Source organism: Ursus maritimus, unplaced genomic scaffold (assembly GCF_017311325.1).
Source record: "Ursus maritimus isolate PB19 unplaced genomic scaffold, ASM1731132v1 scaffold_19, whole genome shotgun sequence".
NCBI lineage: Eukaryota > Metazoa > Chordata > Mammalia > Carnivora > Ursidae > Ursus > Ursus maritimus.
The window spans coordinates 40184305-40211467 of record NW_024424341.1 but is presented as its reverse complement, the minus strand read 5'-3'; the positions used below and the strand labels follow the sequence as shown (position 1 = coordinate 40211467).

Genomic DNA, 27163 nt, shown 5'->3' with positions numbered 1-27163 from the left:
TTACCTATATTTTTAGGGAAATGTTGGGTTGAGCAGTGTGAAATTGCTGGTATTTGGCTATACATATGGCAATTTCAGATGGCTCAACCTAATGTTTTTGTTTGCTTTAGGAATATTTCTTAACACTCACTCGGCCTTTTAATTACATTTCTAGCTTTTGGTTGTCACAGATTAATTTGATGAGAGCTTGGGTAGTTTGCTGATCCCATGTGCTCTCTTTTCTCAAGGGATTGCATTCTTGGCTTCCTCACCCTGAACTTGAACTTTTGAGGACCACAGGCTGCATACTGCACTCTAGCCCTCTTGCACTACATTCTGAAATTGCTAAAACCTGCATAGAAATAGCAAAGAGACTTCACTTTTTAGAGAAGAGTTGGATATGGATTGGAGTGTTGAAGGTGTTTAGAGCCTTGTGGATATTTGCAAGTTTTTTCCATTTTATTAGGGCTGCTGCTAGTCTTGGCCTGGGTGAGGGCACCTTGCCCAGCCAGCCTTCCTGCATCCTTCCCGTGCACCTTCACCCTCTGGAGAGATGTCGTATCCATTCCACCCTCTGCTTTCCTTCTCCTCCATCTTCTCTGCTGGCCCCTTATTATAGGCCCCTCTTCTTCTTGGGGATATAATAATAATAATAATAATAATAATAATAGTAGTAGTAGTAGTAATAAAAATAGTTTCCATTTTATGGAGGACTTAGAGCCAGACACTGTATTTTTTACATGTATTTGCTCATTTAATGTTCCCAATAACCCTCTGGTCATAATAGGTACTATTATTACACTCAGAGGTGAGCAGAACCCAGCTACATAATTTGTAGGGCCCAGTGTGAAATGAAAATGTGGGACCCTTTGTTTAAATCTTATTAAGAGTTTCAAGAGAGGGATAGCAGAGCATTAAAGCAAGCACAGAGCCCTTCTAAGTGTGAGGCCCTCTGTTACGATGCAGATCATAGGCCAATGAAGCTAGTCCTGAGGTGAGGAACCTGAGACAGAAGGAGGTCAAGTGAAAGTCTTGCATTATGAGATGATGAGCTTGTATGAAACCCAGGTCTCTAGCCTCCCAAGGCTGACTCGTTTCACTGCTCTGCTGTCCTGTAGGAACCTCCTGATCAGTCTCTCTTTCTCTGGTCTTACTCTCCTCCACTCAACCGGGAGAGTGGTCTTCCCAAGCTGAAATCTGACCACAGCACACTCCTGCCTCTTCTGGGCCACCGCCTTTGAGTAAATCCTCAACTCCTTGGCGCAGAACCCAGGACCATGTAGGATCTGGTCTCTGCCAGTCCCCTGGCCGGCCCCCAATCTCATCCCCTCCCCACATGGACCGCATATGCTTTGGTCATTCTGACCTGCTTGAAGATCTGGAATGTGCCATGTTGTTTCTTGCCTTCTTGGTTTTTCATGTGCTCATCTCTCTCCCTAACATCCCCCTACCCTCAAGTCTCTAGCAAATTCATATTCATTTTTGAATATCCGGTGTGACTATTTCTTTCTGTCTGAAGCATCCCTGAATCACTCTAGCAGAGCTGGCGCCTTCCTCCTCTGTGCTGTCTGTATCGTGAAATCATGTCTGTCCAGGTGCTTTATTGCAGTGTGTTCGGTCATCTGTTTCTTGTGTCTGTCTCAGACCACGCTGAGCTCTTCATGGGCAGGAATGGTGTTTTAGTTGGTGTTGTGTCTCCTGCGGCTGCCCCAGGGCTTGATGTTGGGTGTGTGTTAGATCAATGCTAATTGTGTTGACCTAAACTCAGGACTGGCCTGAGGAGGGATATGATGATAGTTGAACTGGACCAGGAGAAAAGTTGAGAGCATTGGCCACTGGCAACAGACCCAAAGTGTCATCAGACTGAAAAGATGTAGGTTAGATGGGTACCTATAACAATTGTGTGTTTGTGCTCAGCTGGGACCAAGGGTAGCCATGAACAGGCATGTCCAGGCCTTTCACTGACGTGAGGTAACACCCGATCATGGCACGTGAGCCCATCAGTACCAAGGACAGTCCCTTGGAGAAACCGTGGGAAGCTCCTGTCCCTTGAGGTCACCATGGGGGAAGAGAACATACTGGTTGCTCAAATGTGGAAGGAAATGATTTTCCCTTCTTCTCCCCTTAGGTAATTAATTAATACTTCAAAGAGAATTTCAACTTTATGCAATGATTTCTATTAAAGCCCTGAACAGAAAATATAAAAGCAGCAGCTTTGCTAAATAAACCTAAGTAATTAGCCATCTAATCAGTATTTTAGAGTTTATTCTTTTTCATTTCATAGGTATGTGCTTTCCAACATCCCGTTCTGCCGAGGCCACTGTGTGTGTGAGCTTCGTGACCTGACCATCATCATAGCCTTGGAGCGTGTTGTGTCTGGTGGGCAAAAGGTAGGATCATTTTTCTTGAGAAAATTTTATGTGTGCTTTTGTGTGCCTTACCCCAGGAGTATCCTTCCCTTCCTTCAGCCGCTTTCACTGGCAAGCCTTCTCTTGAAAAGGTGTTTATTCCTAAGCTAGATAACAACTATGTAGAAAGCTTTTACCAAACTTTTTTGAAGGTATAACTCTGAATATTTGCGTTGCTCTATTTTATGAAAAAAAGATGTGGGGCTTTTGTTTTTCTCCCTTCACTGTGTGGTCACATGGACCATTTCCCAGGGTCCCCATCTTTGCTGTGTTTGGGGGACATTTGGAGTCATGTTCTGGAACATGAGTAGATCATGAGTGGTTGTCACAGCCAGCTTGAGAAGGGTGTCGCCTGAGTACAGTGGCCCTTCTCTTTGTTTGCATCTGTATAGTTTCTCTGTAGTCTCCCTCTTTCTCTTGCTCTCTCTGTCTTTCTTGATATTTAGAAAGACTTGAATTTTGGTCCTACTGGTTATCTTTATGGTGATGCCTTTGTATAATACCTTAAATACCCATCCCCTTTTTGGTCCTGTGTATTGGGTTCCCTACCATGAGTTATGTTTGGAATAGCTTATAAATCTTCTCCATTTCTTCTCTCCAATCCTGCCTCTGATTTAAAATAAAACTATTTTACTCATAGTTAATACTGATAGGCAATTGGTGAGTTTCTTCTTCTATATATGCTCCCCTTACTCCTCTCATTTTTCATGTTTGTGTTTTATCTGCGTTGTAAAGCATGTCAATCATATGGTCCTGGCACCCTTACCCCCATCACCAGGTCCTCATTCTATAGTTAAATATGCTCAGTACCTACCACGGGTCCTTCACCAACCCTCTCCAGTCATTTCTTAGCTGTCTGAAGTTTGTTTTCTAGTAGATGCCTTCAGGAAGGGCTCATGGGAACAATATGTCCTGAATCTCCTTTGTTTCTGTATTTATTTATTTCAAACAATCACAGACTTACAGAAAAGTTAAAGATTACACCAAGAAATCTTTTNTACAAATCATTTGCAAATAAGTCACTTACCTGATGCTTTGTTCCCCTGAATATTTGAGTGTGTTTTTCTTACAAAGACAGTCACCTACAATAACCTCAATATTAGGCAAATTGCATTGACACACTGCCAAGATCTCATACTCAGACAAAACTCCAAGTTTCACCAAGTGTTCTGATAACATCTTTTAAATAAAAAAGATCCAGCCAGGATCATGCATTACGTTAAGCGATCACTTCTCTTTACCTCCTTCTATCTGTTACATTTCCTCAGACTTTCCTTGACTTTAATGACCTTAGTGCTTTCCAAGATAACAAACCAGTTAATTTATAGAATGACCCTCAATTTGGGTTTGTCTGATGACATCCGATGATTAGACTCAGGCTGTACGTCTTTGGGGAGAATACTATGAAAGTGATGCTGTCCAATTGCACTACTGGGTATTTACTACAAATGTAGTGATCCGAAAGGGCACCTGCACCCCAATGTTTATAGCAGCAATATCCACAATAGCCAAACTAGGGAAAGNGCCAAGATGTCTATCGACAGATGAATGGATAAAGAAGATGCGATATATATATATATAATATACAGTGACATAGTACTCAACCATCAAAACATGAAATCTTGCCATTTGCAACAACGTGGATGGAACTAGAGGGTGTTATGCTAAGCAAAAGAAGTCAATCAGAGAAAGACCATTATCATGTGATCTCGCTGATAATGCGGAATTTAAGAAACAAAACAGGATCATAGGGGACGAGAGGAAAAAATGAAACAAAACGAAATCAGAGAGGGAGACAAATCATAAGAGACTCTTAAGCATAAAAAACAATCTGAGGGTTGCTGGAGAGGAGGGGGGATGGAGGGATGGGGTAACTGGGTGATGGACATTAAGGAGGGCATGTGATGTAATGAGCATTGGGTGTTATAGAAGACTGATGAATCACTGACCTCTACCTCTGAAACCAATAACACATTTTATGTTAATTGAATTTAAATAAAAATAAATAAGTTTTAAAAAGTGACGCTGTGTTCTCAATGCATCCTATCAGGTGACACACAATTTTGATTTGTTCCACTACTGTGATCACTTGATTAAGGTGATGTTTGCAGGCTTCTCTACTGTCAAGTTACTCTTTCCCTCTTTGTAGTTAATTAGCACTTTGTGGGGATAGACTTTGAAACTGTAAAATAACTCTGTTCCTTATCACACTTTCAATTCATTCATTCATTCATTCATTCATTCATATCAGGCTCAAGCTTTCCTATTTCATTTGGTAGATTATACTCCATTATTATCATTATTTATTCTGAAGCTCAAACTGTCCCAGATTTGTCTCACATTTGCATCTTTGTCTATCATCCATCCATCCATTGTTCATCAATCAATCAATCAATCAATCAATCACATACCTATGTATCTAACTGGAATCATATCAATACCTCCAATTCCAATTCAATACCACAAAGTTCATTCTATTTTACTCCTTTTCTTCCTTTCTTCCTTCCTTCCTTCCTCTTTTTTTTTTTTTTTTTGAAGATTTAATATATTTGTCAGAGAGAGAGCGAGAGCTCACAAGCAGGGGGAGCAACAGGCAGAGGGAGAAGCAGGGAGCCCGATGCGGGACTCGATCCTAGGACCCTGAGATCATGACCTGAGCCGAAGGCAGACACTTAACAGACTGAGCTACCCAGGCATCCCTATTTTACTCCTTCTCCATGTTTGTATCCCTTTTCTTCAACAGTGAGAAACTGGCTCCTATTATCCTTAATGTAGTAACTTATTTGTGCAACTCTCCTGCAAGTAGCAGATGTCCCAGCCTGATTGCCACCCTTGCCCCTTGCATGGATGCTCTTCTTACTCTGCTTGGGATCTCACTCCCCATTTCAGGATGTCCCCATGTGGATGCCCTCTTAACACTCTTAGGCATTTATCCCCTGTGTCCCATCCCTCCTACTCGGCCTCTGACTCCCTACACTGGAGTGCCTCCCCTCCCTGCCTCCACATACATTGATGCCCCCCTTCCCTGCTTGGGCTTTGGCACCCCAAGCCAAATTGTCCTTTTCATCCCATTTGGACTGTGACTTTCTATGTCAGGCTTTACCCCTCTGTGCCCCAACACCCCTTGGCATGCCTCCCTTGTGTCAACGTCTTCCTCTTCCCATTAAAGCTCTTCTAGGTGCCCTCCTCTGTGAATACCTTCCTCAACCCACTTGGACTTTCGCATCCCACTTTGGGCCATTGTGGCTGCTCCCTGCCCTTATCCCCACCCCCTGTGCAGGTGACTACCTTGTTTTCCTCTACGTGCTGGCTGAGCGAGGACTGAACTGTTCTGGAAGGGAAGGAGGAAGATGAAGAAGGAAGAGCTGATATCTGATATCTTATGTGCTTGTAAGAAATTGGTCTGTGACTTTATACTTGAAAGGTATCCAGGATAAAATCTTTGGCAAACATTATCTTTCCTGGAGGATCTGAAATATGCTGCTCTTTTGTGTTCTGGTTTTGAAAGTTACTGTTGAAGAGTTTGATGCCAGGTTGATTTACTTTTCCTTAAGAGTCTCTTTGACTTTTTGCCTAAAGGCTGTCTAAGTTTTTTTTTTTCTTCTTTATGGTTCCATTGTTTGACTAGAATGTCTCAATATTGACCATTCTGGGTTGATTTTCCCAGGTACATGGTGTGTCTTATAAATATGAAGGTTCAAGTCTCTTTTTATTTAAGAGAATATTTTTGAATTATACTTTTTTTAAAAGTATTTTTTCAGTTCCGTTGCTATGGTTTTCTTCCCATGCATATGTTGGCTCTTTTTTGCTTGTCTTCTATGTCTATCCTTTTTCTCTTATGCTCTTTTTTCCTTTCTTCATTTGTTTTTGTTTCCCCTTTTTTCTCATTTTCAGAAATTTATTCTCTTAGTGTACTTACCATGGTTTCTAGTCATTCCTTTGTGTTTAGTCTTCACCTCTGACTTTTTTTTTTTCTTTTGTTTAGATTTGTTCCTGAGCTCTGTCAGCTCCTTTCATACATGCTTTGTGTCCGGCCATCTCATTTCTGATCTTTCTTCTCATTTATGCTGTTATTTCATAGCTTCTACTATTTTCTTAATTTCATTTAACTCATTTTGAAATATGAGCTCACTGTTTTCATCTGCTCTGTAGTCATATTTTTCTGGTGAATATTTGTTTACTGAACATATGTTATGGGAACCATTTTTCTCTCTTTTTGATATTTTTGAATGAGGGATTGACCATAATCTTTTTCTGTTGCTGAAGTTGTATTTTTGTTTATTTATTTCTTTATTTATTTACTTATTTTAGAGAGCGAGACAGTGCTCATGAGCGGATGGAGGGGCAGAGGGAGAGGGGGAGAAGCAGACTCCCCACTGAGTGTAGAGTTGATAGACGGCTCCATCCCATCACCCCGAGATCACAATCTGAGCCAAAAGTAAGAGTCCCTGGGTTAACTGACTGAGCCACCCAGGTGCCCCTGAAGTTGTATTTTTAGAAGAAAGTTTATGTGTAGGGCTTGGGAGTTGAGCAGAATGTCTCTCTCTCCTTTCTTATTCTATCACAAAGTTTTTAATGGTTCTTTTGCATTCCTCTCTTCAATGCTTGTGATATTTGCTTCCTCTTGTCCCCTCCCCCGCTAGTATTTGAACATTTTCTCTCTTTCATGCCCAGGTGCCCTGCCCTGATCATCTTGGGCTGTACTCCCAGCTGTATCTCCTCCATCTGGGCTCTCCCTTTCTGGAAGAAAGCCCCACTGGGAGTTCCTGAGAGTCCTGATGGTCAGCTGCTTAGGACCTTTTGGTCTTCCTGTGGTGGCCTTGCTCTCACCATGAACCCCCTTCCCAGTTTCATCTGTTGTGCCTAGATCCACACTTGAGTGGGAACCCCTCCTTTTGGAACTCACCAGTAGGTGTCAATCTTTCATTTGCCCAGCTCTTAGGATATGGGTTTCTCCTGTTTCTGGCCTGTTTTCATTCTCTTGTGGGTCTCACTGTTGACAGTGGGTGGCCCCACCCACCTGTATTATGTTGTTGAGAATTCTTTGTGACCTAGTTTTATTGATGACATCATCCATGAGTTTTGTCTTTTGCTCTCCTACTTAATCTCCTTTTTAAGAGGGGATTTGGGGAAATTACAAAACCATGCTGTCAACACTTGTATCTTACTTCTCTCTTTCTTTTGTCTGTTTTCACAGCCTGGACCCCATCCATCTCTGTGTGGTTTTTTCATTAGGGCTTAAAAGAACCCTCTAAGGACCCATTCTATATAGAATCACTCATCTCATTCTCTAGTGTAGATTCTTGGCTCTTATTCCTGTTAGAGGTATTGGCTGTGCAAAGTCACATGAGGGAGCAGCAAGCTCTCAAATTTCTTATGAGGGAAAGGGGAAAGCCAATAGGATTTTAGAATGTGATAAAAATGGCACATTAATTTTTTTGTGTGTTTTGTTTTGTTCAGAAGTGATCATGTTGCAATGTTTTGCTACCAAAAGGCCTGATTCAGTACCACATACCCATATTTAAAATAAAGGAAGCATCTTGCTTCTTTATGTTTTTGTCTTTTTTTCCCTCTTACATTAAGTCTATTTTATTTTAGTTTGGCTTTATGAATTAACTGTAGTACTTTCAGTAGCATCATGAGCTAGGATTTTCTGATACACATGTTTTATTCTGGGCTTGAGTTCAGAGCTTGCCTTAGCATTAGGGTTAGTGTTGGTCATAATTTTGTATTTTGGGTGTAACTGTTGTCAGAACCTATCTCAAGACCCTCAGTTTATTGCCACTTTCTCGGCTGTAGTAGTAATGAGTGTTGTTTTTAAATATCTTTAAGAGATTGCTAGTATCTTGTGAAGTATGATAAGATAACCCTTGTATTATTTAATATAAACATGATTTCTTCTTATAAGTTATGACTTTGATCTTCAAAATACTTTGTCATGTTAATATACATTATATAACTCTCTAAATTTTGATCTCAATTATGTGGGTGGAAAAAGCAAATCAGAAGAAATGAGGCAAAATGGAGTATCAGAACCAGAGGAAAAAAAGAAAACTTAGTCAAATGCATCAGATTAAGTAGAATTTATACCAGGAATACAAGGTTGGTTTACCTTTTGAAAGCTAATCAATGTACATCATCAGATTGACAGAAAGAAGAAAAACCATTTGATCATCTCAATAGACACGAAAAGGCATTTGATTCATTTCTAAATTCAAGATTTTTGTATGGAAACACAAAAGACCCTGAATAGCCAAAGCAATCCTGAAAAAGGAAAACAAAGTGGGAGGCATCATGATTCCGGTCTTCAAGCTCTATTACAAAGCAGTAATCATCAAGACAGTATGGTACTGGCACAAAAAAAAAGATACAGAATGGAAAACCCAGAAATGGACCCATACCTGTATGGTCTACTTATCTTTGACAAAGCATGAAAGAATATCCAGTGGAAAAAAGACTGTCTCTTTAACAAATGGTGTTGGGAAAACTGGACAGCAACGTGCAGAAGGTTGAAACTGGACCACTTTCTTACACCACACACAAAAACAAATTCAAAATGGATGAAAGACCTAAATGTGAGACAGGAAACCATCAAAATCCTAGAGGAGAACAAGGGCAGTAACTTCTTTGACATTGGCCATAGCAACTTCTTACTAGACATGTCTCCGGAGGCAAGGGAAAAAAGGAAAGATGAACTATTGGGACTTCATTAAGATAAAAAGCTTCTGTACAGCAAAGGAAACAATCAACAAAACTAAAAGGCAGCTTATGGAATGGGAGAAGATATTTGCAAGTGACATATCTGATAATAAAGGGTTAATATCCAAAATCTATAAAGAACTTATCAAACTCAACACCCAAAACCCAAATAACCCAGTTAAGAAATGGGCAGAAGACATGAATAGACATTTTTCCAAGAAGACATCCAGATGGCTGACAAACACATGAAAAGATGCTCAACATCACTCATCATCAGGGAAATACAAATCAAAACCACAATGAGTTACCACCTTATACCAGTCAAAATGGCTAAAATGAACAACACAGGAAACAACAGATGTTGGCAAGGATGTGGAGAAAGGGGAATTCTCTTACACTCTTGGTGGGAATGCAGACTGGTGCAGCCACTCTGGAAAACAGTATGGAGTTTCCTCCAAAAGTTGAAAATAGAGCTACCCTATGACCCAGCAATTGCACTACTGGGTGTTTACCCAAAGGATAAAAAAAATATAGATTCAAAGGGGCACATGCACTCCTATGTTTATAGCTGCATCAACAATAGCCAAACTATGGAAAGAGTTCACATGTCCATCAGTTGATGAATGGATAAGGAAGATGTGGTACTGTGGTACACACACACACACACACACACACACACACACACACACACTGGAATATTAGTCAGCCATTAAAAAGAATGAAATCTTGCCACTTGCAGCGACATGGATGGAGCTAGAATGTATTATGCTAAGCAAAATAAGTCAGTCAGAGAAAGACAAATACCATGTAATTTCACTCATATGTGGAATTCAGGAAAGGGAAAAAAGAGAAGGAAAGAGGGGGTGGCAAACCGTAAGAGACTTTTAACTATAGAGAACAAACTAGGGTTGATGGAGGGATGTGGGTGGGGGATGGGCTAAACAGGTGATGGGTATCAAGGAGGGCAGTTGTTATGATGAGCACTGGGTGTTATATGTAAGTGATGAACCACTAAATCCTACTCCTGAAACAAATAAACAACCTCAACAAATTAGGATTAGAAAGTAACTTTAACAGTCTCATAAAGAGCAACAACATTATACTTAATGGTAAAATATTGAAAAGTTCCCTCCTAAGATTGAGAAAAAGATGAAGTTGTCTGTTCTCACTGCTATTCATCAGTGAGCTGGAGTCTCTAGGTAGAGTTAAAGATAAAAAAGAGAGTAAAAAGAATCAAATGCTATGAAGATCAAAAGAAGAAAAAGTAAACTTATTTTCATGTTCAAATGACATAATCATTCATATAGAAAATCCTAAGGAATCCACAAAAACATTACTAGAACCAATACATGACTTTAGAAAGGTTATAAGATCAATGTCACTATAAAAAATTCAGTTGTATTTTTGACATATATACTTTCAGCAGAGCAGTGGAGGCAAAACCTGACTTCAGGGTATGTTGAGAGAGAATGGGAGGTTCTCATTTGAGTGAAAATGGGGTAAACACATTCCACCTTGCTCTCCCTCTGAATGTAGCAAAAACCCTAGGATGAATGCATAAAGAAGATATCAGAGGACTCTAAAAAGTAAGTGGTAGCAGGCATATTGGGGAAGGAAACCAGAACATGAAATACAACTAATCCAGTGGTTTCTTTCTTTTTTCTTTTTCTTTTTTCCTCCTTTGTCTTCTGGCTGGGACCCAAAGACTACTTGATCTCTAAAACTGCATCCTGGCACAGACAGAAATAGCTGAAAGAGAAGCCCTTTCTTTCTGGTTTAAGGAACAGAAGTAATGGCTGAAATTTCCCCAAATTTGGTAAAAGAATTACAGATTCAAACACAGTGAACCCCAAACAGAAAAACTTAAAGAGCTCTATAGCCAGACACATCCTATTCAAACTGCTGCAAACCAAAGAGAAAGAGAAAGAAAAATCCTTAAAGTAGCCAGAGAAAAACAATTGTCTATAAGGCAACCATGATTTGAGAGACTTTGGGTTTCTCATTAGCTGCCATAGAGGCCAGGAGGCAGAGGAAACATTTTTAAAGTGCTGAATGGGAAAAACTGTCAAGTCAGAATTCCATATCCAGAGAAAATGCCCTTCACAAATGAAGATAAAATAGAAACTTTCTTAGATGAAGGAAAATCAAGAGAATGTGTCACCAGCAGACCTGCTTTAAAGTAATGTTAAAAGAACTTCTTTAGGAAGAAGGGAAATGATGGAAGTTTCAGAGGGAAACTTGGAATTTCAAGAATAAGGAAGAGCAACACAAATGGAAAATATGTGGATAAATATACCAGACAGTTCCTCTCCCTTTAAGTGATTTAAGATATGTATGGTGGCTGAAAACAAAAATTATAGCATTATCCGGTAGGGTTTTCATTGTATGTAAATGCCATGTGTATGATGGCCACAACAGAAATGGGGGAGGGTAAAGGGTCCTATGTGGGGATAAGGTTTCTCTGTCTTTCACACTAAAGTGGTAAAGGGTGATGTCAGTGAAAATGGAAGAGTAAGGACATCCAAAAGTCTCTCCTCCATAAAAGCAAGGAGAACATTGGCAAAAATTGTCAGAATCAACTTTCTGAGAACTCCGAAGCCTTGTAGAGCATCCATTTTTGAAAAATGGCTAAATTTCAGTAAAAACAGTGAGTGTTGTAGTGTTAGTTTTAAGTTGCTCTATTTCCGTTCCTCTTTCCTCACTCCATGGTAACTTTGAAGACCAACAGCTTGCTTTTGTAGTGGGAACCACCAGTCTGGCAGGCACTAGAGGAGGCAGATGTAGTTGGAGCTTCTTCAAAAGCCCCATTCCCAAGATTTGACTCATCCGGTGGTTCCTTGTAAGACCTCACGCACATGACTGTCTTTATTTGACCTGACTGGAAACCCACCACAAACAGCCTTTTCCCTGGAAATGTTTGTGGAAAACAATCAATAGCAATTGTTTAACATTTCAGCTGCCTGAGGGTAATATTTGGGGCAAATAATAGGCAAGCCCGAGGCATACAAAGAAAAGCAAGGGAATGATATATTAATGGGGGCTTTGAAAAGCTCCAACATATTCCTGGAAATCTAGAAGGCCATGCCCAGGGATGTGCATGTGCTCAGGACAAACCTGAGAAAATCCTGTGCTTTTGTCTTTGGCTAACTTTCAGGGTCTTTGCAAGCAGGATGTTAAGGCTGAGGCAGAGTTATAAATTGCCTCACTGAGTGTTGCAGGTGTGCCTCAACATGCATAAAAAGTCCCTCAGCAAAGACTAGGAGACTTATTGGTTTCAAGAATTTAAGGAAATCTGTACTGTCATTAGCTGACCACAAAGTTAACTGAGCAGAGACTTCGGTGCCCACATACAACAATGAATATATATTTTACAATTCAGAAAAGTTATTAAACAAACAAAACAGCAAAAAACAACAGCAACACCATCTTGGGAAGGGGGGCATCTGATGTCCAGAGTTGTACATTATACTACTCAAAATGTCCAGTTTCCAACCAAAAAAATTATGAAACATTCAAAGAAATAAGATTGTATAGCCCACACACAGGAGAAAATAATAGTCAATAGAAAGTGTCCCTGGGGGACCTCAGATGTTGGAGTTAGTATACAAAGACTTTAAGTCAATTATCTTAAAGTGTTCAAAGAATGAAAGGAAACCATGTCCAAGAACTAAAGGAAAGCATCAAAATTATCTCATAAAATAGAGATTAGCAACAAAGAGTCAGAAATTATTAAAAAAACCCAATATTTTGCAATTTAGGGTAAAAAAGTACAATACCTGAAATTAAAAATTCACTGGAGGGGCTCAACAGTGTATGTGAGGAAGCAGAATATTCAGTGAACTTGAGGTCAATTGAGATTATCTAGTCTGGTAAACAGGAAAAAAAAAAGGATGAATAAATATGAACAGAGCCTCAGAGACCTGTGGAGCGACAGAAATCATATGCATAATGGAATCCTAGAGGGACAGGAGAGATCAAAAAGGACAGAAATGATATCTAAAGAAATGGCATAAAACTTCCCAAATTTGATAGAAAACATTAATCTACACATTGAAGAAGCTCAACAAGTCTTATATAAGTTAAACTCAAAGAAATTCACACCTAGACACATTATAAACAAAGACACATTGCAATTAAGTTGCAATCCAAAGACATCTTTGAAAGAGATCTTGAAAGCAGTAAGAGAAGTGTCATATCATGTACAAGAGATCCTTAACAAGCTAATTTCTCATCAGAAGCCATGGAAGCCAGAAGGCAGTGAGATGTTATATTCAAAGAGCTGAAAGAAAATTGTGGTCATCCAAGAATTTTATACGCAGCAAAATTATCTACCAAAGATAAAGGAGAAATCGAGACATTGCCAGATAAACAAAAAGAGAGAATTTGTCACTAGCAGACATGCCCTGCAAGAAATACTGAAGGAAATCCTTTAGGCTGACATGAAAGGACACTAGACAGTAACTTAAATCCACATGCTGAAATAAAAAGCTCTAGTAAAGATAGGTAGCTATACGTAAAAGATAGTATAAATGTAATTTTTATTTGTAAGTTGTTTTTTTCTCTTATCTGATTTAAAAGACAATCACATAGACCTAAATCCAAACATATCAATAATTATATTAAATGTAATCCATCTGCACACGCTAACTGAAAGTGTGAGATTGTCAAAATGGACTAAATAACAGGAGCCACCTATCTGCTGTCTACAAGAACTCATTCTAAATAAAACAGTGTAAGTAAATTAAATAAAATATTAGAAAAAGATATACTATGCGAATACTAATCATAGAAAACTGGAATGGCTATATTAATATCAAAATTGTCTTCAGAGGAAGGTAAATTACCAGGGATAAAGAGGGACCAGGGATCATTTATGTAATGATAAAAGGGTCAATTCACCATGAAGACAGAGCCATTCTAAATGTGTATGCACCTAACAACAGATCTTGGAAATACATAAAGCAAAAACACGATTGTATTTAAAAGAGTAATCTATAATTATAGTTAGATCAACATTTCTCTCTCAATAGTTTATATTACAAATAGACAGAAACTCAACAAGGATGTAGAAGAATTGATCAATACCATCAACCACCTGGATGTAATTCACATGTATAGAACACTCCATGTACCAAAACAAAATTCACATGCTTTCCAAGCACACATGGTACTACATTTACCAATATAATACCACACCTTGTGTCGTAAAACAATCTTAACAAAGTTAAAAGAACGAAAATCAAATGATGTGTGTTCTCTGAGGCAGAGTGGAATTTAATAGAAAATAAGAAGAGATAGATTGTAGATTGTGATTAGAAACAAACTGTATTGGTTTGCTAATGCTGCATATCAATATTACCACAAACTTAGTGGCTTAAAACAACACACATTTATTATCTCAAATTTCTATGGGTCAGGAGTTCAGACGTGGCTTAGCTGAGCCCTCTGCTTAGGGTCTCACAAGACTGCAATTAAGGTGGTGGCCAGGACTGGGTTGTCATCTGGAGGTTCCACTGGGGAAAAATCCACTTCCCACTTGTGGTTGTTGGCAACACTTAGCTTCTTGAGAATGTAGGACTGAGAGATTTATTTATTTTTTCTGGTTGTTGACTCAAGGCATCCTCAGCTCATAGAGGCTACCTGCAGTGTCTTGCCACTTTGAATCTTCCAACATGGCCATTTATTTCCTCACATTCAACAAAGGGGAACATTCCAAGAGTGCTCCTGCTAGCAAGATGGAATTTTATATAATGTAACATGATAATGGGAGTAACATCCCATCACTGTTACCATATTCTGTTGGTTAAAAGCAAGTCACAGGTCTTGCCCATACTCAAGGGGAGGGGATTAAACAAGGGTGTTAATACCAAGGGGAGAGGATCTTTAAAGGTCACCTTAGAGTCTATCCATCCTAGTCCAATCCCTTCCACATGCAAAATACATTCACTCCTTCCCAAGCTCTTTAAGAGACTCATTCCAATGTAGTATCTATTCAAAGTCAAGAATGTTCTCCTAAATCAGGTCCAGGTATAGATGAGGCTCCTGGCTTTTCTCTCAGTCTGTCAATGTGTAAAACTAATAAGACAAGTTATTATGCCCCCCAACAAACAACAGCAGAATAGGCATAGGGTAAGAGCTATAAACATTCCCACTCAGAAAGAGGGGGAAACAAGAGGTACAAAAGAGCCACTGGTTCATAACTATTTGGAAATCCAGCCAGGCAAATGTTGGGAGTTCCTTGATTAGGTTTCAAGGCCTGGGGATAATTATTTGTGGTTGCGATATCATAAGAAATACATGTTTTGTCTCTGCCTCCTGGTTTCTTGCACAGAGCCCCTAAAACCTTGTAAATTCTGAGTGATAAGGGTACTAGGAACATCTTTTGTTCTAATATTTAGTCTTCAACCCTGGTTCTTGACACAAGAGCTTTAGAATTTCTGAGATGATGAGTGTCTTTTGTATGCTAATGAAATGACTAGGGTCTGGGGCCCTCTAGGTTGCTTCAGGATGGGGGTTTTGTCATCTGAAAGACCAAGGCATAATTAGAAGTTTGGAACTTTTTTTTTTTTTAAAGATTTTATTTATTTATTCGACAGAGATAGAGACAGCCAGCGAGAGAGGAAACACAAGCAGGGGGAGTGGGAGAGGAAGAAGCAGGCTCCCAGCAGAGGAGCCTGATGTGGGGCTTGATCCCATAATGCCAGGATCATGCCCTGAGCTGAAGGCAGACGCTTAACCGCTGTGCCACCCAGGCGCCCCGAGAAGTTTGGAAATTTTTGTCCCATTCCCTGACCTCTAGGGAGGGAGGAAGGGCTGGAGGTTGAGTTCATTGTCAATGGCCAATGATTTAATCAATTATGCCTACATAGTGAAGACTATAAAAACCTTTAAGAGTGGGGTGTAAAAAGCTTCTGGGTTGGTGAAGGAATCTACATGTCAGGAGGGTGGCATAGCCCAAAGTCTATGGGGATCAAAGTTCCTATCCTTGGGACCCATACTGATCTCACCCTATGTAACTCTTTGGCTGTTTACTTTGTATCCTTTATACTATCCTTATTGTAATAAACCAGTAAATGTAAGTAAAGTGTTTCTCTGAGTTCCGTGAGCTGCTATATAGCAAATTATCAAACTAAGGAGGGGGTTGTGGGAACCCCTGTTTTGTAGCTGTCAGTTGGAAGAAACAGAGGCCCTGGACTTGAAATTGGCTTCCAAAGTGGATCAATTTTGTAGGACTGATACTAACTCCAGGCAGATAGTATCAGAATTGAATTGAATTGTAGAACATCCAACTAGTGCCCAGAGAGTTGGAGAATTGGTTCTTAGTGTGGAAAAACGTCACACGTTTGGTATCAGAAGTGTGAGTAGAGAAACAATCTTTCCTTAGTGTTTTAGAGCTCTGATCTCTTGGTTCTGTTCTTTAAGTCATTCTTCCCTTTTCATGAAAGTGGCATGTATTTTCATTTGAGTTTTATCAGCCTGCTTCTTGCCGATTGAATTTTGGGGGTCCTGTGGCTTCCTTTCATTTTGTGCCATATATCCCTTTTGGTCTATTCTCTTTGTTTCTGCTGAAATAATTTTCTCAAGAAACTTTTGGGCCTTCCATGGATTTTCCTTAGATTCACTCCACTATAACAAAGCCACACATGCACAGATCTTTTTGAGATGAGCTCTTCTTTACTTGGGGCTTCTGCCAAGAGGATCGGGGGACAATTTCCTAAGCTCTTATGGGCCCTATCTAAGGTTTGATTGAGAGGATCTGTGAGGCCCACCTTTAATCTCTTGAAAGGCCATTTTGTGTGATCGAGTACTCTGAGTTTTTGCTCTTTCTGAGATTTAGGTAAAAGGTCGTACAGTCACCTCCCCAGCTGTTTCTACAGGACATCCTCTCCCCACAGTGCTTGGGGGTCATTTAGTAGTATTTCCTATTTGGAAAGGCTAAGAATTTAAAAAATCATCCAGTTCTGGTTCCTTTTTATTTAACAATTTTTCTCTCATCTCTTTTCTCTCACTTTACTATAAGCGGCAAGAAAAAAACGGGTACCACCTTTAGTACTTTGCTTGGAAATTTCCTAGTCTGGATAACCAAGTTCATTATTTGGTCAGGTTTTCCTCTAACTGCAGGAGACAATGTAACTAAGCTTTCTGCCTCTGTGTAACAAGGATCCCCTTCCTTCATTTTCCAGTAACATGTTCCTCATTTCCTTCTAACCTGTCACTGGCGGTATCCTCCAAGTCCAAATTTCTTCCAGCAGTCTGTTTAAGGCAGTTTGGGCTTTCTCTATGATGCTTGTCAAAATTCTTGTAGCCTCTGCCCATGACTTGGTTCCAAAGCCACTCCCATATTTTTAGGTATTTGTTACAGCAGCATCCTCTTTCCAGGTAACAAAACCTTTATTAGTTATCTATCCTCGCTGTGCAAAAAAGGATTAACTCAGCAGGTCTGGGTTGTCTAAACCTGGCACATTCCAAAGAAAGATCAGGTCCTTGCCTGGCTTCTGGGAAATAACTTCTACTCCCTTTGAATATCCTACCTGTTAAGAGTGTTTACCTGAATGCCAGATAATGCTAACATTGTGATATATGGTGGGGGCCTTGGGCTACACGGTATGTGCCTGCTCTCTGGGGGGGCTGGATATTGAAGGTCAGTCATGCAGGGAGTCAGCCATGCCTATGTAACCAACCTCCCATAAAAACCTTGGATACCAAGCCTTGAATGAGCTTCCTAGGTAATACTCTGTGTGAGTTGTCACACACCATTGCTGGGGAATTATGTGCTGTCCACATGACTCCACTGGGAGAGGACAGCTGGAAACCTATGCCTGGTCTCTCTTACACTTTGCTTTACGTGTCTTTTTCTATTGCCAATTGTAATCGGTATCCTTTAACTTTAATACACCTTAACCATGATTATAGTGGCTTCGCTGAATTATGTGGGTCCTTCTTGCAAATTATTGGACCTGAGGGTGGTCTTGAGGACCCCTGCACACAGTTGTATAACAAATCACCACAAGTTTATTTTTCATTATTATTATTTTTGTTACATAAATTAACCCATTTATTATAGGTTAGCAATGTCTCAAATGGTGGAGCTTCTACTGGTCATTCAAATCCTTCAGTCTCCTTCTGGTGGCTGACTTGACTGATGGCAGAAGTGGTGTTATAGGTCCAGGCACCATCTACTACTGTTTTCATGCAGGAACTATAATGCCAGATCCCCGCAGCTCATGTTTTCACCTCAGTTTTGCCCCAGAAGGAGCAAGGATCTTTGACACGCTGGCTTATTTTAATCTTCTTCACCATTTTCCTGAGGAAGGCACCATAATGGGTCCCATACTTACCAATGATGCCAACATTATTCGTGCGTTTAGCCATGTTGCCACAAACCGGATCTGAACCCTGAGAACCAGATTACCACAAATTTATTGACTTAAAAGAAAACATGCTTGTTCTCTCACAAGAATCTGGGCATAGATTAGCTGGGTCTCACAGGGTTGCAATCAGGGGATTGGCTGGGCTGTGTTCTTACCTCAACCAGGGAACAATCTGCTTCTGAGTTCACTCAGTTGTTGGCAGAACTCATTTCCTTGTGGTTGTAGGACCGAGGGCTTCAGCTACTTACAGGCTGCTGACTGCTCTCAGGCCCTTGAGGCTGCCTTCAGCTTTTGGCCGAGAGAGCCCTATGGGTCTCCCATCATGGCTGCTTACTTCTTCACAGCCAGCGAGGGAGAGAGAAAGTCTGTCGGGTGAGTTTGATAGCAAGATGGAGTCTTACATCATCTGATATAATCATGGAGTGATACCCCATTACCTTTTTACTGTGTATTGTTGATTAGAAGCAAATCACATGTCTGCCCACAGTCACAGGGAGGGACTATTCAAGAGTGTGATACCAGATGGTGAGATTATTGGGGAGGTCACCTTAGAGTGTGTCCAACACAAGTCTTAATGAGGAGCTTCACTGTAAAGGGAAAGAAAAGTATGGAATTAGGGGCGCCTGGGTGGCACAGCGGTTAAGCGTCTGCCTTCGGCTCAGGGCGTGATCCTGGCGTTATGGGATTGAGCCCCACATCAGGCTCCTCCGCTATGAGCCTGCTTCTTCCTCTCCCACTCCCCCTGCTTGTGTTCCCTCTCTCGCTGGCTGTCTCTCTCTCTGTCAAATAAATAAATAAAATCTTTAAAAAAACATGTAGTTTAACTCATGTTTAAAAAAAAAATAGGGAATTAGCCAGAGGGTAAAGTAAGGTCAAAGCTTTTTGAGATGGGGAAAAATGTGCCGATGGGCGTGATTCAATAGATAGGAAATAATTGATGTAATGCTGCTTTACGGGTTAGCCATTCTATTCTTTTTAATGTTAAATGTAATAAAAATTCTTATTTTGTCTTTCGTATATCAGAAAAAACCTAACTTATGGGCCATTTTCCCCAAGTTAGAGTGGGGAATATATATACTAGGGAAAGTTCAAGAAATGGTGATCATTTGGGATATGAGAGAAAAATCTTAAAGCTTATATTTTTATTCTTTTTATGCTACCTCCTACCAATTTTTATTTTTATGTTTTATAATATACAGTGAGATATCAGTACAATATTATGAATAATTTATAAATGAACATACTTTTGGAGAGCATATTAACACATTTTTTTACTGATAAGTTACCAAATAAAACTACAAAGTGCATTTCCCATTTTGTAAGTTTGTGTTTGGGGAAAAGATTTCATTCTACTTAATTTTTTTACAGAGTGATTTGAAGAAGTGACCATTTAAAACTAGTTTTCTGCTCAGGCCCTCACGTTTATAAAAAAGTATTGGTGGATCATGACAGGCCATTCGCTGTGATTTTTAAACTTTCCCTTTTATAACTTTCAAGGTTTAGAAATTATTCTTGTAGAACACTTTTGCTAATACAAAACATATAGTAATATTTATATTTCAGTACTTAACAGTTTCTCTAAACCTCATAATTCTATTTTAGTAATAATGTGACATATATCTCAGGTTAATTTGATTGAATTTATGTTAAATACTGATAGTGGGACCATTTTCTGACATACTAGGGTCCTTTCTTGGCTTGTCACTGAGCCTACTTAGAAAATAATTTAGGCCCAATAAGCTATGAACTGTAGCAATCGTAATAAGAAAGAGTTTGGTACACTGCCTTTATAATATTCCTGCTCACTGAAAGGATTCCCGAAAGACTTGGTATTTAAGACTTACCCACAGCACCATTTTGTCATTCTAAGATATACTCTTGGGCCTCCGAATACCCTATGATGGCTATTGCCACTGAAGGACTCATGGAGATGCCCTATCAATTGTGTGGCAATGTATTTGTCTGGGAGGGCAACACACATTTTTCAGTCTCCTGAAATACGTGGTTTTCAATCTTTAGCTTTTGAGCCGTTTTGCCTACGGAAAGACCCCAGTGCAGTGCCCCCTGCTGGTGAATGGCAGCCGCGAGTTTGCATCATGTCAGTGATGGACAGAGTGGGTCCCTTTGCTGACACTGAGCCGGCGGTGATGCTGAGCCTGCCAGGTCATTTTAGATCAGGTCATGAGAGGAACAGAAGGTCGAATCGATATAAAATGAGCAGCTCACAGTTTTCTCTACATTTTTTAGACATGTGATGATTTTCTATAGTTCAGTTTGGCTGATAGAACATGAACACTTCACAAAGATGTTTGCATTTCAGCCTCTGTCTTAGTTCATTTTACAAGCCATTTTGCCCTAATTCTCAGGAGCTGTGTTCTTGTTCAGTCGGGAAACCCAACTTGAGGCTTAGCAGAGATTTATTTTAATTTAATTTAATTTTTTTTGGCAGAGATTTTAAACATGAAATATTTTGAGTGTTCACTTTGTTAAACAATTAGAAAAACACTTTAAACAAAAAGCCTTTTCTTTTTAACCTCCGTGATATGAATTAGCACCCATGTGTGCCGATTTCTAAATGATGATAATTATGTTAAAGAAAATTAATTAAAACTAAGGACCCGATTAGTGTTTAGATTATTATTTTAACTTTGGCCTCTGGTGAAGGTGATTATTCTATAATGAATAACTATAACATTAATTTCGCTCCCATAGTAGGCGGCTCTAATTTCTTCCTTTACATCTGTGGTGGGTATGTCATGGCAGTTACATTTTGGGTAGCCTTTCAGAAAGGTAGTACACACTTCAGGATTTTAGTGTCTTAGGCTCATGGACAAGTGGCTTGTCTGCTTAGGTAATTCCAGTGAAGCAGGAGGTGTAAATTTCCTTATTTTGATTTTTTTTTTTACTGTTGTTTCATATGAGAATGTGCTTATTTGCAGGAAATGTGCACTGAAGTATTCCAGTGTGATGAAACATTATGTTGGCAGCACCTTAAGAATAGTTTAAGGAAAATAAGTTCTTCCTATTTTAAGTTGAGATTGTGTACAAATAAAGAGAGTGGGAGAAGAAAACTAGAAGACAATGAGGACAGATAACTCTAAGAGTTTTATTATAAAGGAGAGCAAGGAGATAGGACAGTAGAGAATGGAGAAAGAAGAAGTGGACACGGTTTCTAGGATACAGGTATAAGGCAAGCATGGAAGTTTAGATTAGTCATCTAGGGAAGCCTGGAGTTTATACTTCAGTGATTACCAAGAGAACAATGTCACATACCTTTCCAGGAACCTATACTTTCCCAAATCAACCCTACTTTCAGGAAGAACTTTCTACATAAAATAGGTTGGGATTGCTGTATTGAAAACTTCTTTTCTCTGTGAATATAGAGAATACTTGTTACTACATTTGTTGAATATGCTTAAAGTTGATTATCATCACTCTTTAAATTTTCCTTTTTAGACCCTTAGACCATTTGGGTCATTCATCCAACAAACTTTGGCTGAATTTGACTCTGTGAAGCAAAGAGAGTTAGTTTGGGTATAAAACAGTTATGTGCCTGGACCTCTTAGATCTATCTTCGAGTCTAGTGGTGGCAGCTTGTATTAAACAGTCATGAAACTGGTGAGAAGTGCGAAAAGACAACACAAGGATTTAGACAGAATAGAAAAAGAAACTCGAATTTAAACTGGGGACTCAGGGAGCACCTTGTTGAGGAAGTGCCAGTTGAATCGCAACATCAAGGATGAGAAGGCCATAGCTGTGCACAAGGCTGGAAGAGCTCTTGTAGCAGAACGAGCAGAGTGCCAAGGCCCAGGGTGGGAAGGAGAATGAGCAAGGAAGCCAGTGAGGCTAGGGCACAGGCAGCAACACTGTGGGTGGCTGGAAGGAGTCGGTGAGAGGAACAGACATCAGATCTTGCCAGGCTGAGGGTTTGGAGTTTCATCATGCAACAACATGAAGCCACTGACAGGTTTTGCTAAAGGGAATGCCATTATTAGATTCGTGAGTTGTTTTATTTTTATTTTTAAAAATATTTTATTTATTTATTCGACAGAGATAGAGACAGCCAGCGAGAGAGAGAGACAAGCAGGGGGAGTGGGAGAGAAAGAAGCAGGCTCATAGCAGAAGAGCCTGATGTGGGGCTAGATCCCATAACGCCGGGATCACGCCCTGAGCCGAAGGCAGATGCTTAACCGCTGTGCCACCCAGGCGCCCCTCGTGAGTTGTTTTAAAGATCAAAGTGATCTTCACTTTGTGGGCAAAGTGGTCGCTTTGTGGAGACTAGATTGTCTGAGGCAGGCGTGGAAGCAGAGAGATGAGAGAAGAGGTTGTTTCACTAATCCAGGAGAGAGATAAATGGTCATATATGCCACCGTGTTAACAGTGGTACAGAAGAGAAGTTGATGACAATTTTTGACAATAGGATTGATAGAACTTGTTGGTAGCTTACATGTTTGGCGGGGAGATAAAATCAAAGAGATGAAAGAAAAATCAAGGACGACTTGTGGATGTGGTCAAAATAGTAGAAAGAAAAGCAGGAGAGTGTGGGGTCATGCAAGCGGAATATAGCTGAGCGTCTGTTGGATTTAGCAATGTGGAGCCCACTGATGATCTTAGCAGAGCAATTTGGGTGGGTTGCAGGAACAGAATCCACATTGCCATGTGTGGAAAGTGGAATGGATTCAAATTTCAGTGCATATGGCCAGGGGGCAAGACATGCCATTTCCTCTTTTCTTGGGGACCTTAACATCTATTAGGATCCCTTATTCTGTAGGTATAAGAAATAATCTCCTTCATTTCAGAGGCTGGGTCCACCTTTGCCTGGGGACCATGGCCTCATCTGTGGAGCATCTGTAAAATGGGGATATTTAAAGTACTTACCTCATAACACTGTTGTGAGAATTAAATGAAATAATACCTGTAAAGCAGTAACAGTGCTAGGCAGATAGTAAGTGCTCAATAAATGATGCTCTCCTTATATTAAGACATAGTAGATATCAATACATTTTTATTGGAAGAATCAATGAGTAAATGACAGAATAAAGAATAAAGTATGGTCTAGAAAGAACCAGAACAGGTATTAGCCTGTTTTTCAAGGCCTCTCTGCCAGGCCTACTTGAATACCTCTCTGGTGAATTGTGTAAGTTCACGGAGCCAGGGTTCAGCCCAGGTAAGAGGAACAAATGAGGACAGACAGGCAGCGGTTTCCTGGAGGGCCCCTGGTACCTGGCTTTGCCATCTGGGCAGTTTGATCAGGTGTCCATGCCTGCGCCCTGTCCTTGGTGAGTCTGTCCCTGAGGTCTGTGCATGGGCCCTGACATGAAAACATTTCTATAAAGCACCGTGGATGGTATATTTTTCTGAAACAGATGACTGGGTTGTAGCTGTCTTTGTCCAGTCACACTGCTGTAACAAAAACACCAGAGACTGGGCGGCTGAAGCAAGAAGCATTTGCTTCTCTGTTCTAGAGGCTGGGAAGTCCAAGATCAACGCTGACAGTGCCTCGTGAGGGCCTGCTTCCTGGTTCGTAGATGGTACCTTCTTGCTGTGTCCTCACATGGTGTAAAAGATGGAGGGAGTTCTCTGGGTTCCCTTTGACCTAACCACTCCCCACTGCCCCATCTCCTAATACCATCACCTCGGGACTTAGGATTTCAACATACGGATTTTGAGGCCATGGTGCCAGCCACGGTTCCTTCCACCTCTGAAGTCCCTGAACTCTGTGATTATCTCTTATTACACTTTGGGTTTCTGAACGGCACGGTCAAACATCTGAAACTACTCTTTGCATGTGTGTCTCATGGCCATCAAAGCTTTAGGAAGGATGGACTAGATGGTATTTCACGTACTCACGAAGGCATTCTCTTTTCTTGTGAAACTGTTTTCTTCAGTCATTTGTTTGGGTCCCTTATCTGTGCACCACAGTGAAAGGATGTTTCAAAATGTTTTATTTAAATGGGCGAGGATTCTACCTGCCATGATGTTCATAGAACAGTTTGGTGATTTTCATCCTGGTGGGGTGGTGACTTTCATGGAGAGACACAACCCTGGGGAGGGGGTCTGGCCAGGAGGATGTGCTTGGCTCTAGGCAAATTGCCTTGCTTGACCGGACACTCCCCGGCCAACTCCATCAGCCTGCCCTGGGGCAGAGGCTGGGCCGTCCTGCTTACACACCATGGGACAGCACATGTTTTTTGTGTGGAAATGAATGTATTATTATTATTTTTGGTAATTATAAAAAGTAAGTCACGGGTAAGGATAGTGGCTTCAACACGTGTATTTACTCTCGGTCCCTCCTGAAATCCTACCAAAACAAGAGTAAAATGATTTTTTTAAGAGAAAAATACTCTAAAACCAACCAACCAAACAACAGCAGACAAAACAATGAAGAAGACAGCAACATTGTGGAAGCTGAGAAGCACACGGGTAACTTACTTAGCAGGCAGAAGAAAGCTGGCTCCTAAGCTGACAGAAGAAACCAAGCAGCATCCCATTTTACATGACAGAATCCAACAGTCTAAAAACAGGGGAGGGGCGCCTGGGTGGCTCAGTTGGTTAAGCATTTGCCTTCAATAAATAAATAAATAAAAACAGAAGAATTCTATGAAAAGCTATCCAAGAGCGGGTCCAAGCCCCAGATCCTCACCCTGCCGCTGTACTCCTGGGGGAGCATCCCTCTTGGACGCCAGCAGAGGGCAGCAATGTTATCATCCAGGGAGGTTTGAGGCTGAGGATTCTGTTCGCCAAGGCCTTGAGCACCCGGTTCACAGCCCCTCTTTCCACTTTGAGCCTCGCAGTCAGTCCAGAGTTCTTCAGTCCAGCACCTTGACCCCGTGGTTCCTCGGACCTTCTCCCTTCCCTATGTCAATCATGGCACCTTGGCCCCGTCGTGGTTGGGACCTGCTGACTTATTAGACATCGCATTCTGGGTGCCTCGCCTGTTCTTCCTGTTAAGCTGCCTCCACACAATTGGTCCTTGACTGGGACCTCTGAGCCATGCATTACTCTGCTTTTTCTTAGTCTTCCAGTTTCTCCCCTGACTTCCCATTCTCCCACCCTAGAATTTCTTGGAAATAGAAAGAGCTGGCATTTGACTTTATATCTCCCTCCTCACTTCCGGCCTCCTGGCCAAGCCATAATGGTGGTGGGGCTCTAAGGGGGAGGGAGCCAGGGAGATGGGGAGACTGAATCAGGAGGAACCCCAAATCTCTGATTTGTAACTTATGAGCATCCTCCATCCTCCCCTCCTTTGTTCCTGGCATGACAGAGGGGCCGCTGCTCTCTGTGACCCTCCCCACCTGGATGCCATACACCCTGCCCCTCCATCTCTCCTGCCTTGTCCGTTACATCACTGGCTTCCATACTTTTTGACAGAGACACACAGTTGGCGTGGATTTTGCGCCCCCCCCCCCCCACATGCATACACTTACACTGCGAGTTTCAGGAAGCAATCCTTCTTAGGATGTTCTCTGATATTTTCTATTTTGTTCTGTTTTTTTCTATCCAAGCTATTTAATTTTCAAAATTCTGGCCGAGAAATTCAAGTTTCAGCCCACTGGTGGATCCTCATCATTGGAAAAATACTGCCGCAAATCATCCTCCCTCCCTTCCTCCCTTCCTCCTTCCCTCCCTTCCTTCCTTCCTTCCTTCCTTCCTTCCTTCCTCCCTCTTTCTTTCTTTCTTTCTTTCTTTCTTTCTTTCTTTCTTTCTTTCTTTCTTTCTCTTCCTTCTCTTCTTTCTCTACTTTCTTTTCATATTCTACTTTTTCCTTTAAGCAGGATCCTTTCTTTACTGTTTAACTGGCTTGGGTCTGTCTGGATTTTTAAAGAAGACTACCCTGGGGCCCTGGGTGGCTCAGTTGGTTAAGTGTCTGCCTTCAGCTCACATCATGATCCCAGGGTCCTGGGATCGAGCCCTACATCGGGCTTCTCACTCTGTGGGGAGCCTGCTTTTCTCTCTCCCTCTGCCTGCCACTCCCCCTGCTTGCCCACTCACTCTCTCTCTCTGTCAAATATATATATATTTTAAATAAGCCTACCCAGCTATTTTTCACAATCACATTCTGGAAAGAGTTTGTCTGTGTACATTGTTCCATGTCCTCTTTGCTGCCTCTCCTCTCCCCGGTCTGGCCCCGGGACAGCTCCTGCTCTAGCCACAGAAGATTCTGGTCATCAATTCTGGCCTCTCCTTACCAGCTCTCCAGCAGCATTTAGTTCGGTTGTGTGTCCCTTCCCATGGCGTTCCCAGCACGCCCCTGCCCCGGTGCCTGAGCACCCCCTCCTGGTGACATCACACTCCCACTTAGATGCCGACCACTTACTGAGTAGCATCCCCAGCCAAGTCTCTGGGCTCCAGACCATTCTATCTAACAATCCCTGGATCTGACGCCTTCATAACCCCTGATACACTTGCTTCCCAGCTTTCTATTTCTGAATGTCCCCAGGGTCCCTTGCCTTCCTCACCCCGCCCCCCAGTTTGCTAGTTTATATTAGCCTTTGGAATCTGTGCACCCTGACTCTTTTCCTCTGTTAGGAGACCGTGATGGAAGAAAAAGTCTTCTCTCTCATCTTCCTTTTATTATCTTTGCTCCTTTGGTAGCATCGAGCTTTTCTGTAACATGTTTCCTATTCTTTTATTATGTGCTTGGTGCCATTTCCCAAACCTCATTCTAATTTTCCCTGGAGGGCAGCCTTCATTACTGCTGTTGAT

General features: G+C 41.1%; 1 pseudogene; it reads right to left on the bottom strand.

Moving 5' to 3' along the window:
• Window positions 1-18178: 18178 nt before the first annotated feature.
• LOC121103454 lies at window positions 18179-18458 on the bottom strand (annotated as a pseudogene).
• Window positions 18459-27163: the final 8705 nt, after the last annotated feature.